Consider the following 15,749-nt stretch of genomic DNA (forward strand, 5'->3'; position numbering starts at 1 on the left):
TGCCTTTTACGCCTAGAGCCCACTCTACAAAAGGCATTGGGGCCACTCTGGCTTTCATCGCAAATGTACCCTTTGACACCATTTGCAAAGCAGCTACTTGGAGCTGTATTTACACTTTTACTCAGCACTACTGCATTGACACTCATTCCAAGACAGATACTCAAGTGGGACAAGCGGTTCTAAGACTTCTGTTTGCGCAGGACCCTTCTCACATCCCACCTCCTTCTAATACTGCTTGCTAATCTATGCACAGCATGTGATCTAAGCAGATTCCACAAGCCTAAGAAGGGATACATTACTCACCGTAATCATATTTCTGATGCTTGTAATGCTTACATTCACATGCGACCCACTCTTCCTTCCCCTCTGAGAGAAGGCGCATGGATGCTTGTAGTCTTGTCTTCCTTTTATCTGCTTGGATAATCTGTACTCGCGCTACTCCTCATGCTACCTCTTGTCAGAAAAAATGCAATCTGAGGGTCCTACATGCGTGAGATCATGGGTACAGTGGACGTCACACTAGGCATAGTATTACAGGCACTCCCTGTGTCGACACCTATTTTTTGAGTTTCGAAAAACAAACTGTAATACTCTGCAGCTTCCACTAGATGTCGGCCTATGCACAGCATGCGAATCTAAGCAGATACAAGCATCAGAAATACGATTACGGTGAGTAATGTATCCCATACTAAACTCATTTAGTGTGAATCGCTTTCCCATATCGTATGTCTATTTTCTGGTTTTGCTGTCACTGGTATATGCCCCGCTTTTTTTTTTTTACAACCTCAAACTGGCCCACCACTTATCTTTGTGCGTTTGTACAGCCACCCTTCACTTGAATGCCTCCCATCTGTCAATGCCATTGTAAGGCCTTTCTGATCGTAATTGACATCACTGATCTATAAATACAGATGTAAATGTTTGGTGTCCTATTAAGATCACAATCAAATTTTATTCGCCACAAACCCATAAAAGTAGAAACAAAGAAAATAGAATTTCATATAAAATGCATTGTAAAACATAGTTCATGAATGCATAAATGGTCTTGTTGAAAATGCTGTTGCAAAACGTGTAGCACATTGAAGTGGTCTTAAAGGAATGTTTCGCCTAAAATTTTTATTTCAAAAATAGATGGGCAATAATAAAAAAAAATATACTCGTACTTTTTCTAAATTCCTATGTAAAATTTTGAGCTTATTCAAGCTCAAAATTTGCAAAAGCAAGCACATAGGCGCATCCATTTTGTGAAATGGATGCCCGCCTGTGATGGCTTTTGCGGCACTAGTGAAGGAAAAGCCAGCCAGCTGTAGTAAACAAAAGCTACCACTGGGTGGCTTTGCCTTCATTGGTGCTGTACGCGTTCCTTCATTGGTGCCGCAAAAGCCAGCACAGGCAGGCATCCATTTCACAAAATGGATGCGCCCATGTGCGTGCTTTTGCAAATTAGCTCAAAATTTTACATAGGAATTTTTTAAAAAAGTGCAAGTATTTTTTTTAATATTGCCTATCTATTTTTGAAATAGAAATTTTAGGCGAACCATCCCTTTAAGTACATAACCTGACCCATTCAGAATATTTAAAAATGTGTTGCAGAAAATGAAGGGTGTATGCGTAGCATTGGTAAAGCAGTCATACACCTGTGTTTCTGATGCTTGTTAATCTGCTTAGAATCACATGCTGTGCATATGGTCCGACATCCAGTGGTAACCGCAGAGTATTGGCGTGTCTGAAACATTATCCCTATAGTGACGTATGTAGTACCCAAAATCCCTCATGCACAGAGGTCCCTCAGATTGTTTTTTCCACCCAGATATCTGGTCGCCCTATAGCGGAACTCTTACTAGAGACATTGTTCATCTTACCGAATTGTCTGTTTATTCCCCGTTAAGTCCCTTCGCCCAATAAGAACATCTTCGATGAAGACTACGGGGGAATCGTTTACAGCTGTGAATTTCGGCGCCTAGATCCGGCGGCTGGATTTTGCACGTGGTCGGGGCCCTCTGGCCGACCATTACTGTAGGGAGAGTGGGGTCGGGGTGGCCATATTATGTCTTTCCTCTGTTCCACTCTTTTCCCTATTGGTCTGGTCATCCTTTCCTTTGGCTATGGAAAGGGCTCCTTCTAGATTCTGCCCTAAGTGTAGGGTTAGATATCCTTGGAAGGACGAACACAGGGCGTGCAACGCCTGTCTCCCCCTAGAGCACGATAAAAAGCAGTGTGCGGCGCGCAAACTCATTCGGCTCAAGGAGCGCCGTGTGAAGCGGTGGGCCGCGTACTGTATGTCACGCGTGGAGCCCCCCTTCCCACGCCAGCTGAAAGTGACGGGGGTACTTCGGATGACCAAACATGCATTTCGGATGTGTTAGATCTTGAGGCGGACCTAGAAGTCCACCACGCCCATCCCTGACCCTTCAAGGCTCGACTCTGGTCTGACTACAGGGACTACACCCGGCGCCAGGGGCAGACAAACGCATAGCACTAAGCACACAACCCATACGCTAATTTCGATACCTTCATCAAAAAAGGCGAACGCGCCAACGGGGCCGCTGAAAACTTCGCCGGTTCCCTCGATCGTTCAGATCCAAAGCCTTCCCCGCATCCGCAGCAGCGTTTGGCGACTGGGCAATCTAAGCAAAATAAGGGTGCTACCCCAAAACCTACATACGTCGAAGTGTGGGAGTCCGACGCTTCGTCTTCAAAGGCCTTAATAGGCCCAAAAAATACGGCTAGGCATCTACCCGGAAAACTGACCCCTAGGCCTTCTAGCGCCGCGGACGGTGTTACAACTGCCAGTAAATCTTTGGAGCCTTTGTCTGACGTAGATTCGGCAACTATTGAAAGTAGCATCGGAAGAATTACAGTGGTGGTGGGCCTTATTCCTGTTCCGCCTAAAGTCATGGGACAAACCGCGGAAAAGATTTTGGCGGATTCTGGTCCTGTTTCCGATGAGGCCTACGAAGATAGTCGAGAGCCTCTCTCTCTGACACCCTGAAAAGTTCCCCTCGACGCCGTGGTACGGAGAATGTTTCTCCTCACGTAGGCCCGTTTGGGTCCTCGAAATGGACCACAGAAAAATTCAAAGGGTGTATGGATCGGCTGGAACGGATTATCAGTTCTTCTGATCATCCTCCCCCGATAAAGGCTCGGGTAGACCCTAACCCACAAATTCAGGAAGATCAGCCTCATGTTTTCCAACAGGAAGACATTGTCCATATGGACACATAGACATCTATAATTAAGAAGAGGAAGCTTCTTTTCTCAAATTATGAAGATCAACAGGCTACGGAGAACTGGAAAGAATCCCAGCAGGAAGGACAGGACCCATGGACACAGCAAGATCAGAACTCTGATATTTTGTACCTAGACTCTCCTCCATCCACTCCGCCAGGCCTCTCCTGTAGATGACTAAATGGCATTCAACAACATGTTAAAAAAAAAAGCTGCTGATTTCTTCAAGATTGTCACTCAGGAGGCAGTACCTGAGCAGGATTTTGTGGAGTACATCATTAAAGAAAAACCTTCAGCAAGTCAATCCATTCCCCTCCTTAACTCAATTAAGAGACGGGTAGCTCCCTCCTTGGTCTCACCTGCTCAGACACGGGGCAGTGAACCTGAGAGTCGAAAAATTATTTCAACCTTCTCCTTCCGACCCTCTACATCAAAGGGCATGCCATCCCAGATTCACTGGTGGTGACTACCACTCGAAAGAGGGCAGGGGTACCCCTTGCCACGGGAGAATCTCCACCAGACAAGGAATCTAAAAGGTTGTATGCCTTGGGCAAACATGTCGCATCAGCAGCTGCATACACCATTCGAGTTGCTTATAACACTACGCTAATAGCAAGCTATGCTGATGCCCATTGGAACTTACTGCAGGAAGTCCTCCATGAGGTTCCGGAACCAGCCAGGACAAAGCTTCTCACCATTGTTTCGGAGAGAAAGACTGGTTTACCAGAATGTGGTGAAGAACACCCTAGACACTGCAGAAACAGCAGGCCGGTCTCTTGCACAAGGGGCTCTTCTAAAAAGACACGCATGGCTGCAGACATCAGGATTTAGACCTGAAACTCAAGCCTCCCTCATTATTAAACGCATTGAGGAGACTAACCCCTTCGGGAAAGCAGTGGATGAAGCGCTGGAGACCGCCAAGAAGGAGCGTGAGACTATAAAGTCCTTGCACCAAATTACACAGAAACCCTCCTCCCAGAGGGGTAATAATTCTCAGCGGTCCTTTCGAGGGCAAGCCTGTGCTGGTCAAAACTACGGCACAGGTAATCTGGAAGTCCCACTTACTACCCCACAAGGGCTCAACTGCAGTAAAGGCAGAGGCCCCAATCCCAGAGGAGCCACAGCCTCTGGCCAGAAATGACCAAGTCCAGGTCCCCTCCCATGTCTCCCCGGTCAGGGGGCAATTAACATCTTTCCTCAAGGCATGGGAGGAGATGACTTCCGACCAGTGGGTCTTAAAGACAGTCGCCCACGGTTATTGTGTGGAATTCGCTCGACCTCCACATTTCAGACCGCCACGCTCACGACGCCTTTCACCAGAACATCTGGATATCCTGATCCAAGAGGTGGAAGCACTGCTGGAAAAGGACACCATAGAACCATCCCTATTGTTCAGGTAAACGAGGGTATTTATTCAGTGTACTTCCTTGTACCCAAAAAGAATCTTACCATGCGCCCTCTTCTAGACCTGCGCCCAGCGAACAAGTTTATAAAACCCCAGAAGTTTTGCATGGTAACACTGCAGGAGGTGATACCATTGCTGAAACGGGGACTTCTTGGCAACCTTGGACATGAAAGATGCATACTTTCAATGTTGCCAGCGCACAGAAAATATCTGAGATTCACGATCCAGGACAAACATTACCAATTCAAGGTACTCCCCTTCTGTATCGCCTCAGCGCCAAGGGTGTTTAGTAAAGTGTTTAGTAAAATCAGTCCCAGTTTACCCTTACCTCGATGACTGGCTCATTACCGGGGACTCGTTCGATGCTTGTTTTTCGAACACCCAAAAAACAGTAGATCTCCTTCATCCTGGGTTTCTCAATCCACAAAAAGAAATCCAGTTTAGTCCCTAGCCAAGTAAAACAATTTCTGGGAGCTCTGATTCGGACAGAAGATGGTCTCGTCTTCCCCTCCAGCGAGAGGGTTCAGAACATGCTTTCTCAGATTCCTCAATATGTAGTCAGTTGGGAGGTGACGGTATGCAAAGCAATGAGCTTGCTAGGAATGATGGCGTCATGCATATACTTGGTTCCCCACACGCGGCTGCGCATGCGTCCCATGCAAGAGTGGCGCAACAGCCAGTGGTGTCAGGCCAGTGGACAATGGGAAGATCTGGTAGTTGTCTCGCCAGCCCTCGTTCTCTCTGCAGTGGTAGTCAAGAGAAAACCTCTTGAAAGGGAAAATCTTCACCACCCCTGCAGTGTAAACCACTTACGACAGACGCATGTCTCACAGGTTGGGGAGCTCAGCTGCTTCAACAGACGGCTCACGGAGTTTGGTTCCCCTCAAGTAGCGTCCAGCCATATAAACCTACTGGAGCTATTAGCGGTGTTCAAAGCATTGACAGCCTTTCAGATGCAGCTGCAAGGGAAGACCGTGCTGGTCCTAACCGACAGCACTACGGCAATGTATTACCTGAACAAACAGGGGGGCACTCACTCTCCAGGGCTATCCAAACTGTCCCAAAACATACGTATATGGGCTCTCAAACACAAGATGTTTTTGTTATCCCAACATGTTCCAGGGGAACTCGAGACATACTCAGCAGAGATTTTCCTCTGCCAGAAGAATATGAATGGCGACTGCACGAAGACATGGTGTCCAACGTCTTCGCAGAATGGGGGGGGGGGGGGTTCCCAGAGATGGACTTGTTCACTTCTCATGAGAACACCCAATGCTAAGACTACGCCTCCAGGTACCCCCAGAACTGATCCAAGGGGAATTGTCTCTGGATAACTTGGTCGGGGAAATTTGTCTTTAGCTGGAAAGAACTAAACCACTAAGGAAGACTAAACAATTCTTCGTTTCAGTGGCAGCTGGTAGAGAAGGGGACCCTGTCTCTAAATCGGCTATCTCAAGGTGGATTGTCAAATTCATCACACTATGTTACTCTTGCTGAGAGAACTGCCCTTCAAGCCTAGAGCACACTCTACTCTAGGCACTGGGGCATCCATAGCATTCATTGCAAATGGACTCGAGAGGAACATTTGCAAAGCGGCAACCTGGAGTTCTGTACACACCTTTACAAAATACTATTGCCTAGACACATTCTAGGTCTGATTCTCAGGTGGGACAAGCAGTACTAAGACATCTTTTATCTACTGTTCCTTCTCACTACCCACCTCCTACTCCGGGTACTGCTCTCTAGTCTATGCACAGCATGTGATTCTAAGCAGATTAACAAGCATCAGAAGACATGCATTACTTACCGTAATAGCAGTTCTGATGATTGTATCTGCTTAGATTCACATGCGCCCTCGCTCCCTACCTCCCCGCTCGGGGTGGAAGGAACAGACTCTTACTACTTTTCTCTTTACGTACTCGCTCACTATATCCTTGGGCTCTCTCATGGCAGAAAAAATACTATCGGACGGATCTCAGCGCGTGAGGGATTTTGGGTACTACATACGCCACTATAGGGGATAGTGTTTCAGACACGTCTATGCCGACGTCCCCTTTTGGTCCCCGAAAGACAATATGCAATACTCTGTGGTTACCACTGGATGTCGGACCATATGCACACCATGTGAATCTAAGCAGATACAATCATCAGAAATGCTATTACGATAAGTAATGCATGTCATACAGGAGCAAGGCAAAGTAGCAGGTTAGTGGTGCAATGGCAGTGCCACCGGATGCGTTTTTTGTTATACTCTTCCTCCTCATCCAGATCCCTTACACACATGACCAGAACGATCTTCTGAAGGCGACTTGGTCCGTGAATGGCGCCTCACAGACTAAGTCAGAGGCCTGAGCTGAGGAAGGCATGCCCATGGGGGGTGGGGGGAGGCAAATGGTGCTGAATTTACATAGGAGTTGGCCAAGGAGTACCAGGGTGTGGGTGGGTGGGTGATCAATAAGTTCAACTAGTATAAATGCTAGAGAAAATTGAGACTTTGGGGAGCAGACTGCATGTGCAAAAAAAAATGTGCGTGCTCTGTGGGGGTTCTAGCGTTATCAGCTGTGGGTCCAATGCAACAGAGCAAATCGTAGTTCCTCTGACAGGCTCTCACAGTAGTGGTCTAGTGTCTCTCGCCCGGATTTGAAAGTTAAAGCCACATGAACTAGCGGCAGTGAGGCCCCGGGGGGGGGGCATTTAAAAAGTGAAATGACAGGTGATCCACAGAACGGCGATCCCATGAGGTGGAATATGATGGGTGTGGGATGCGCCCACCTTCAAAATCTATTAGAAAAAGTGTCAAATTAGCTACAGAATTATCTTGGACAATGCTTCACTGTAAGAAATTATCAGTCGAACCAGAACTATAAAAGGGTAGGTACGGATCTGCTGAAATCGGCAAAGAAGGCAGCACAAACAAGATATGAAAGTTGATTGGTTTTCATGTCAAAACCAGCAGTGTTTTGTCCAAGTGTGCTGCCTAAGTATGACCAATGTGCAGAGCAGCACCTCGGCTAGGATGCGGCTTACCTGCTCCCAAACTGTATTGGTTAACAGGAATTGGGAGGCCAGAGTGCTGCCTGGCTGTGACTTAAGTCTCTGCTCAGAGCACAGATAATCCTACCTTTACTTGTGACCAAGGTGGCTGTGTTTTTTAGTCTGGCGCAGGCCGAAACAGATTGAATGTGCTAAAATGTATCTGATATGCCTTATTTTTGGGATGGACTCAGTTCTCAATGAACAAGTTGCACAAAATACTGCTGCCAGAGCAGTGTCAATCTTCCCCTTTCACCTCTGCCATTTTGAACCAGCTCCTCTGTCTTCCTGGGAGGCGGGCCTGTATTTATCCAAGGTTGCCACCTTTATCCATAAATGTCCTTCCCAGCAAAATTTCTTAATTTAATCCAGAATTTACCTATATTCGCCCACTAGAAGGCTGAATAACTTATAACCTAAAAACAGTGGGTGTTTGGGTTTGCTGGCTTCAGCCCCATTCTCTGTAATTGTGTTGCCTGAGATTTGAGAAAATGAACAATTCCCCTGTTTTAAAAAAAAAAAAAACAGCGGAACAATTTTGTCAAATGCATCTTTCAGGATTACAAATGACCCTGCAGTTCCTCCTGCTCACTTGTCTTCACTTTAGTTGTGCTTTTATTTAACCGCCTATGTTGCAGTTGAGTAATGCCTTAGGGTTACTTGTGCTATATCTATACAGAACATGGCTACAGTTCTTGTATTCCCTTCCTCAGATGTCCCACTCCTCATTGCCCAACCACTTCAGTTAAAAGGCAACTTTTAATTGTCCATCCATTCAACCATCTTTTTTTTTATGAATGGCACGCTAAAAGGAGTGAATTATGCATAGTAAGCCACCCACCTTTCCGTTACCCCATCCCCCTCCTCCCCCGAAGTCCTCGGAAAAGCTGCATTTTTTTCTCTACGTTGTAACTTTTCAAATTCAATAACCAGTACAAAGATGTTTGAAAACAATGTCCACTCCATGGAAGTATCTCAGTTGGACAGGCAACCCAGTCCATACTGCTCTAGAAACAGTATGGTTTGCCAATTAGCGTTTTCTAGATGATTAGTGAAACTCCTGAATCCTTTGTAGTCTTGCTAAGTTTTAAGCCCTGGGTTGTTGCATGTTAATGTGTAACTAGTTGGTTTAATGGCAGTTTCAGCCACTTAGCTTCACATGCCCTTTCAAGGTTTGCTTGGGGCTGCCTCTTCCGAATGACTACCTTCTCTTGGATTTTTGTTCTCAGATTATAATTGGAACTGTCCCGACCCCACCATTTGCTTATCCAACAAAGTGTTTTTGAGCAAGACGATCACTTGGCTCTCTTCACCCCCAGCAAAACTTTATATACCCTTGCAGGGGTCGAAATAAGGATTTGATCAGCAGGAGCCAAAACCTACTGGGCATCCAGTATAGTCCAGTAATCAGTTCTATCTGGAAATCTAGGAGATATCACATTGGCAGTCTTCCATACTATAAACCTTTGACTATTTTATAGGACTAAATATGCTTTCATGTGCTTCCTAATCATTTATTCACGTTCGTAAACAGTTAATGTCTGGGAGGTAGTTTTGTCTGGGACCGGTTGGGGCAGGGAGTCAAATGTAGGTCCTGGTAGCTGTTGCTGTGAAGCTAACCAGGCTCTTTGTGGCTGCAAGCAGGAGCTAAAGGGCTCGCAGATATTTCGAACCCTGCCCCAGTGTTAAAATGAATTGGAATATAGTGCTTGTGGGTCCGATTTTAGTTTTATATTTTTTTCAGAATGGATCTTGTGCTGATGGTTCCACTTCCAGTACCACCACTTGCCACTCATTTATGCATCCACTTTATGATACACTTGGTTTAGCATAATCCTCTTCTGGTTTGCTTTTGTACTGCTAAAAATAATCACAAACGTATTTTGGTTCTATGTTGGCACTGACAGTGCAGTTACCTTCAGAGGTTATAGGTTTATGGTCACTTCATTTGAAAAAGAAGCATCGAAAATAAAAGCATTAAAATGTAATGTTTTACATTAAAAGTACATATCCATCGAAACCTTTCCATCAAATGGATATGTACTTTTAAATGTGAAAGATAGCATTTCGATGCGCTTATTTTCTACATTAAAATGTTACATGGAGCTGTCCAGTGCTGAAATTTAGGCTCCGTCCAGCTCCTAACGTTTTAATGTTTTTTTTTTTTTGTATAGTGGGGGGAGGGCAATTTAATGGAAAGGTGTTAGATGGAAAGACCAGATACCGGGGTAATATAGTTCAGAGTAGGTTTACTGCCACCATAGTGAGTCAAACTGAACTTGGTAGGTGTTTGCATTTGGCACAATGGTCATTCACATGATCAAAAACTTCCTTCACATTGTACGTATAAAATAGCCTTGCCTCTGTTATAACAAATCAATGTTCAGCTCATAGCATGAGTTGCCTCGTTCAAGCCCTTCAGGATGTTGCAATGAATATTCTTAAAAGGTGCTTTATTCAATTGAAAGGTTTTCATGTCCATGATAGCAGGGTACTTGTTACTGCAAGGCCGGGAGGATAGCTCGGGGGCAGTGCATTTATTTTGGAAGCAAGAAAACGCATAGCAACACAGGTTCAAATCTCAGGCTTGCGCTTAGAAACTGGTCCCCGGTATTAAACGCGTTCTAAAGTAACAATTATAAAGTCTATCGCAGATGTTTATAGATGTGATCTGTATGCCAGAATCACTTTGAGCTGATTTCAGATCACGCACCAATACATTGCTGATTGCTGTTTATATATTTGAGTTGCTTCCAGAATTGCTGATCACTCCATACCCATTGACACCATATAATTAAGTCCAAGTTAATATTGTTATCAGTGTGCAAGATTGCTACATTATTTGTTCAACTTCTACTGAACTAAACCAATAGCAGTAATAAGACTAAGTTTAAGAATCACACAATGCTGATGAACCCCTGGTCCGACAACTTGTAGAGTCAGCTTAGTTCAACTTGCCCCAGTTGTAAATAATGAAGCCGGGCAAATCCAACGTTGCGTTATTTTAGCTGGTGGCCGGGAACCTTGCAGGACCTTGCTCTGGGATGTGAATCTAAAGGCGGGTTTGCATTGTTCTCCCCCAGTTATTGTAAATCAAAGGGAGCTCCAGATTTTAAGGGTCTGAAGAAGCATTTGAGGAGGCGGGGGGGGGAGGGGGTGGTGGTGGTTACTAACTTAATTATGACGCACATGAGAAGCCCCGTTAAGTCCCGCTTTGCCGCGGGTGACTTTTCAAGCTCCTGTGGATTAATACGGATTCGGCGTTTCTGCAAACTGAACGAACTCCCAGAAGGTGAAAACACGCTCAAGGAAGCCTGATATATAAGCTAACATAAATATATGCTAATATAACTTTTTCTGCTTGTATTTAGGCTATTGGTTATACACCTACTGGGAGGGGCCATAAATACGTGGTTGCGCGCGCACGCGAGAAGCCCCGTTAAGTCCCGCTTTTCCGCGGGTAGCATAGCAGGGCGAAGGTAATTTTAACCATATTCCTCAGCTTTGAATTGTCAGTCTTTATGACTTATTAGTATTGGTGGAGTACAAGTCTTACGATAGGCCTTTACTGTTCTTGTGTGATATTCAAGGACTTTAATGTTCACTTTATGCACGGACGTGCCATGTCCTGGACGGCTACGTGCCTTATTTGACTCTACCGCAAAAGATAGCCCGGCTTCTATGCCAAAAACGGCACAACCAATTGCGAAGAGTGCACCTTGGGATAAATGCTTGTCAAAGAAACAGACACCACGTTCCAATACTGTAATTGGTGATCTTCGAAATTTTGGGTTTACGGCATTGCGCTCTCTTGGTCCTCTGACACGATTGACAGAACTGATAAGTCTAAGCGTTTCAAACGCTGAGGCACAACCTTTTAGACAACAAAGAAGGTTTAGTGGCACAGCAACCATTAATGAGCTCACCGACTGTACTGGCTATGAATTATGATAACGCGGCTAAACAATTATGTAACATTTCATTGTCGGACACCATGATATTACAAAATGCTCGTTCTGGAATTGTACCAATGTTGAATAAGTCCAAATTGGATATTGTTACAGATGTGGTTATCGATTTAGAATCATCGAACTCTTGTTTTTCAGCCAAGGAAGACGAATCCAATCTTTCTAAATCGCCAGTATTGTTCCAGGACAGGAACATATCAGAATCTGAATCTTCTATATCTTATATCCCTCCAACACCTAGGAGACCTATTAGAAATAATTTGGCTGTAATTGTGGGCACCCAAATCAAGGAACCCTCTTTGATAACATTGGAATCCATGAATACGGCATTAATGTCACTTGCCAAATTGTTTGAAGTGTTAGACTCAAAAGTGAATTTAATTCACACTAATTTAGAACATATGGCCAGTTGGCAAAAAACATGTGGCGATTTCTTGGCTCAGAGACAAGTGTCCGATAAAACAGACTTGGCACTCTTGTCAAAGCAATTTGTAGAGATCCACAATGTATAAAAGTTTAACTGAACAATTAGATCTGCGGCTGCAAATAGTCAGCCGGCAAGAACCCACAACGCACAGTCTGTGGTCCCTTGTGTTGAGGGGATCATACGGGAACTAACTTTGGAAGTGGCAGCGATAATCCCCCCTGCTCCAGTTAAGTGTGGCAGACATGGCGGTTAAGGTTCCTGATGTTGCTCTGCCCAAATCAAAAAACATCAAACCTAGCAAAGAAGCGTATACGATCTCTGCGTAAAATGCCTTAAATCAGAAATCTGAACATAGGAAATCAGAAATCTGAACATAGGATTAATCAGAAAAAAACTAAAAATCAAAAGTCCAAAGGTGTGAATGAGTGGCCAAACAAGACAGCTTTTTAAATCGCTGTCTAAACCAGTGAAGTGCTCCAGTGGCAGCTAGTGCTATAACCAAAAAATACCTAAACCAGACCCAAGAAAGAGAAAGGAAGGCTAAAAATGAAGATAATGCGCCTCAAGTTGATCTATCGCATTCCCCATTGGATAAGTTGGTACAGGTCGCAGAGGGTATGGAAAATAGCCTAGAGTGTGCTCTCTGAATCTCAACCTGTCCTCATGCTAAAAACTAAGGCAGTGAGCAATGACGAAAAATCTGAATCCACACTTAACAGACAAGAACTTAGGAAAGCTGTGGACGATTACATGAGTCAATATCATCCAGCCCCGATTGTGAGTCACCAGTTAGTTCAATTGACCTCTGCATCTAAGAAAATGTCAATATTGGGTAAGGAGATCAAAGCAAGTAATGTGAGCTTGCCTACTAAGCCTGAAATGAAGGCTATAAAAGCAAAATTGCCTGTAAAATCTACATTATTTGACACTCAGGATAATTTGCAAAATGACATTCTAAGTACAATTAAAGAATGTTTAGTAGCTCTAACTGCGGAACAGAAGACACTCAAATCCTCTATGAAAACCATGATTATTAACAATTCTGATCCGATATTGGCTCCTGAGGAAAGGATGAGTTCCAAGAATGTATCATTCAAACTGCCAATAGAAGGAAAGCACTACAGTTTGCATATAGATACAAAATGTGACAAGGGGGCATGCTCAAAGGCGAGCTTTAAAAATATAAGGATGCCCCAAATGCACTCACTTTTTCTAAGCTGCCGTGGAGGTTTATTTCCTGTATACACTATGAATAGAATGAGTATTCTACAGATATTTTCTGATATTCCCTGTCTAGAAGATGTATCTTCAGGAGATATATAGCAGGTTGAATTCCTGATGATGATCCAACTCGATCGTGTCTTTGGATAAAGTCTTGCATCATTTATAATACAATCTGGTCTGCAAAATCTGCTCTATTTGACTTGGGATTTATATTAATTCCAACTACAAAAGAGAGCCTCTCCAATGAGAGTCTGCAGCAGTCTGTAAAGCAGGGAGTTAATACTGACTACACTTCGGCCTTAGCTTGTCATTGTAAGAAACTAGAATTTGAGGATGCCTGTCCTTTCCACAAAATATCTATTGTGAGCTGGAACACCAGAGGACATAAACATTTATTGAACAATTCCAACTGCATGTTAAAAAAACATGATTTAGTGTTATTGCAGGAAACGTGGCTAAGTGTCCCACCATCATGGGATAATCATTATATTCACTTACTTCCTGCGATAAAAGGCCAAAAAGGAAGACCAATGTCTGGCCTTGCTACCATCTCTAATATTGTCACCACAAATAATATAGCAGATTGGCCCTCCCCGAATTCCTTTTTACAATGCTCAATAATGATCCAGAACACAAGATTTGCAATAGTTAATATATATTGGAACCCAATGGCAATCACAACTCAAACTTTTTTTTAAAAAAAAATTTGAACTCAATTATGGAAAAAATCAGTACTACGTCGAACATTGTCCACGTGATCCTAGCCGGTGACTTGAATATTCATATTTTAGCACCTGGTAAAAAGAGGAATTCGGAACGAGTCACTCAGTGGCTTGAGTTTGTTCAGACTTGGGATCTAATGATGCTAAATGGAGCGTTAGAGACTGATACTCCTCCATCTCATACCTGGCTAAGTGGTTCACAAAGGGCAACAATTGACTATATGTATGGGGATAGAGGATGATTTGTTTAAGTCACTAAATTTTCTGTACTGCCAACTAGTTCTAGTGACCATTTGATGTTGATGGCTGAATTTATGATTCATTCCCGACATGATTCACGGACGCAACAAAAAAAGTTGAGGAATTTAACAATAAATCCTCAACAAAATAGATCACACTGGACTAGCTCTGCGTTGGAATCGCTCTCTGGCAGTTTGGTAAAAGGTCAACACCTTTTAGAGAAAGGTCTTGTTCCGCCTGAGTACACTGATAAAATACATTCATTTGCCTCTTCCTCTGCACATGGCATTAATAAGCCCATTAATCCGCACTCCCATATATTTGACCAATGTGTTAGATGCAGAAAAATGCTATTTCGGAGACAAAAAAGACAGATTTTATCTCTTCCGGTGCAATATCGGGAACTGTCTCTACGTAAATTAAAAACAAAGTATAAAAATTTGATACGAGCGCATAAGGCACAAATGCACCAAAATGATGGTGAACAGTGGCTTCAAGCCATTAAGAATGAACAATCCTCGCAAATTTGGAAATTGATAAAGGTGGGCTCAGTACGTCCTCAGTTGATATCACAGCTTAATGGTGTATCTGAAAAGAGGTGAGTTAGTTACTTCTCAAATATGTATGCCTCTCCACAAAATAGCACTGTACAATGATGTTATGATTTGGCAAATACTGCTTTCTCGATTAAATTTGAGTAAGAGGATGTGCTATTTTATAAAAACAAGGCTAGCTCTTCTAGAGCTCCTGGCCCCGACGGCTTATCAAACTTCGTCCTAAAACAGAACCTGGTGCTGTGGGCATCCATCTTGTATGCTGTTTTCCAAGCCATACAAATAAAGCAAAGTGTTCTGCCGTCATGGTCCAGAGCTATAACAGTACCAATATATAAAAAAGGAGACCGAACTAATCCGGCTAGCTATCGCCCGATAGCTCTCCTTGATGCCCCAGGGAAGATCTACACCAGAATTGTATTAAGAGACCTTAATATCTGGGCAATCAATGAGAACCGTCGTGACCCTTTCCAAACTAGATTTGTTGCAGGCCTCAGTACTGCTATTAACATCACGACACTGAATGCGATTAAAGAGCTATATGCGATTAAAAAAAAAACACCTCTCTTCCTAGCTTATGTAGACTTCCGAGTCGCATTCGACTCCGTAGATCAACATTTACTACTTCAAAAACTAATAAAATTTGATTGTCCTTTGTCTCTTGTGTCAATAATAAATTTGCTTCACTGAAACACCTCTATGCAGGTGAAATTGAATCTGGATGGGCTATCTGAAGTAATCCACACTGAACGCGGCCTGAAACAAGGCTGCATACTTGCGTCTACCTTATTTAATTTGTTCATACTTGATGTAGGAATTGAATTTATGGAAACATTGCATGATGTACCAAAACTTGGAAATCAGATCGTTGCATGGCTCCTTTATGCAGATGATCTCGTGCTCATATCACAGACGCCGAGTGGTCTGCAAAATATGCTCAACAAATTA

At 43.7% G+C, this 15,749-nt stretch overlaps 1 protein-coding gene across 2 annotated transcripts in view; it reads left to right on the forward strand.

Moving 5' to 3' along the window:
• CTDSPL2 (CTD small phosphatase like 2) overlaps positions 1–15,749 on the forward strand; it is an 896,843-nt gene that overhangs the window by 170,705 nt on the left and 710,389 nt on the right. The gene's annotated exons all lie outside the window — the stretch shown is intronic.

This window comes from Ambystoma mexicanum, chromosome 11 (assembly GCF_040938575.1).
Source record: "Ambystoma mexicanum isolate Mex_15411 chromosome 11, UKY_AmexF1_1, whole genome shotgun sequence".
NCBI lineage: Eukaryota > Metazoa > Chordata > Amphibia > Caudata > Ambystomatidae > Ambystoma > Ambystoma mexicanum.